This window comes from Argentina silus (assembly GCF_951799395.1).
Source record: "Argentina silus genome assembly, chromosome: 12".
Taxonomy (NCBI): domain Eukaryota; kingdom Metazoa; phylum Chordata; class Actinopteri; order Argentiniformes; family Argentinidae; genus Argentina; species Argentina silus.
The window spans coordinates 16,529,174-16,531,673 of NC_139666.1; the positions used below are offsets into that span (position 1 = coordinate 16,529,174).

A 2,500-nucleotide genomic window follows, 5' to 3' on the forward strand; every position below is an offset into this window, starting at 1 on the left:
GTCAAATGTGTCAAGAGTGTCACTGTCTCTTCCTTCAATAACGTCAAGATACAGATTCTACTGTTGGAATGAAATATCTTGACATAAGCCTTTTCTCAACTGTTAGGAACACGACTCCTTGCATCCTCTCTTCTGTCCTCCACTTGTGTCGTCCTTAAAATGCATTGGAGGAGGACATCTAAGAGGAGGAACCTGCTGTAGATCTTCTCCTCCAATGCATTTTCAATAGGACATGAGTGGAGGACAGAGGAGAGGACGCGAGGGGTCGTGTTCCTAACAATTGAGAAAAGGCTACAGAGTCAGGCCTCTTGGTGCTGTCCAAGGACCTGTCCAAGGATTCTTTACAATTTCAATGTTAGCTACTGATTATCTCCGGTTTGAGTGTGAAAATGTGTTGAGTGACATTATGTTATCGATCTATTCTACCTTTTGCTTAATACCTGAAAATCAATGGTACTCAGTTGTCTATGTGACTCAGCTGTGCTGAGTGATCTTGCAGAGGTGCCATTGTTTTCTGTAATGTAAAGTAGCAGTGAATGACAGTCACACAGAGGGAAATATGCTGCTTTGTTTTGTTGTCATTTAGCAGGCCTCTCCTGATTACTGTTTGAAATCAGTGTTCTCATGCTTCATTACACATACCATTCGGCTCATTCCTGTCACTGCCGGCAGTCAGGTGGACCAACGTGTTCCTTCCCTCTCCACTGTGTCTGGAATTATCATATGTGAAACAAACATATTGAATGAATGTGCTAGAACTATTTGGTAATATACTGAATCGTTATTGGTTGGTAACATGATGTATTGTGATTGGATGATAAGGGGCTTGCATGGTCATTGCCAGAATGCCCCTCTGTCTGTATGAGTGTACCTTAAATGCAGCTAAGATGCTGTTGTTTCTATAGCTAGGTAATAACAGTTAACATTGAACGTAGTTAATATTGACATTATTAGGACAAATATGTGCAAAACAAGTCTCTTCCTTCCTGAGTGGAGTAGAGAAGTAATGTGGACTCAGCAGGTGGCAGGGCCTTTTCATATAGAGCCCCTCTGCTGTGGAATAGTCTGCCAATCCATGTCAGGCTGAATCAGTGTCAGCTTTCATATCCAGGCTAAATACGTTTTTTTTCCCCCCTATTGTTCTCATATGAGTATCTTACTTAAACTATATATCCTTAGATTTGATTTTATGATTCTATGCAATCTGTGTTTTTCTAGAAATCCTTACTTTGTATTGTATTGTATTATTTTGTGTTTGTCTTCTTGTACTTTTGTATTGCCTGCACAGTGTGGTGTGACCCTCGGGAAAATGCACAATAAATTCGAATAATTACGGTTGTTGTAAAAGCTGTCATCGGTGTGAGGTGGTATTGTGAATGTCTAGCAGAGTGGCCCAGCAAGCAGGAGGGTACTTACACAAACACATATACATTACCCCTCTTCACCCTACTGTCACTGGGATATCTCCCTTGTCTACCCACCATCAATAACAGTGTGTGTGTGTGTGTGTGTTTGTGTGTGTGTGTGTGTGTGTGTGTGTGTGTGTGTGTGTGTGTGTGTGCATGCACGCTCTGGGGCCTGTGAGTGATGGTTGGAGTAGAACCTGATTGCCCATGTAAAAAGGCCTGTTACCCATGAATCACAGCAGGACATGGTAAAGCAGCGTAGCGCGGTAGGGGACCTGTGAGTGAGGCTGTGTCTGAAATGGCAACCTACTCACCATAAGCACTATATTTATACTTTCTTTTCTCCCCCTCCCCCTCCCCCTCTCCCTCTCCCTGTGGAGCTGGGCTGGTATGTTGGTGGAGGGGCTAGTGTTTTATGTGGGTTTTTACTGGTTGTGTGCTCACAATACCTATGTCAGTGTTGTGTCTATTGGCATGCCATTGGGAGGGAGGGAGGGAGGGAGAGAGAGAGAGAGAGAGAGAGAGAGAGAGAGAGAGAGATGAAGAGGTGTATAGGCCTTTAGGGAGCTTACCTTGAGGTTCAGTGAGGTCTTTTTGAAGCAGGGTAGTCTGTCTATTAATTGAAGTACATGTTAGCACAAGGAGTTTGATTAAAGATTGTCTTAGGGGACTGGTGGTTCACCCTTTGGAGACAAGCAGAAGGAAGACATTGTTTTTCCCCATCATTTTTAAATGTTTTCTAGTGATCAGGTGATGTCAACACATGACACATTCACTTCCATGACATCCTTCCTCCTCTCCAGTCTCCTCCCCAGGTATTGATGGTGTTCTGTTGAGAAAGTGTGCTTTCGTTTGAGTTCACGTAGAGAACACATGGCCCTGTATACGATGCTCATACATCAGGAGAGGAGAGAGAAGAGAGGAGAGAGGAGAGAGGAAGGATGCAAATATCTTACCTCTCCCCCTGAGACCCCCCCCCCCCTCTCTCTCTCTCTCTCTCTCTCTCTATCTCTCCTCCATCTCCCCTGTCTCTCGTCCTCTCAAGGTCTTCTAGAGCATGGTAAATGAGCAGGGTAAAAACCAGGAAGTAAACT

General features: G+C 44.0%; 1 protein-coding gene across 1 annotated transcript in view; it reads left to right on the forward strand.

Moving 5' to 3' along the window:
- Window positions 1-2,500, forward strand: part of fgf14 (fibroblast growth factor 14) — a gene marked incomplete at both ends in the record, with an annotated part of 96,824 nt that overhangs the window by 36,265 nt on the left and 58,059 nt on the right. The window lies entirely within an intron of this gene.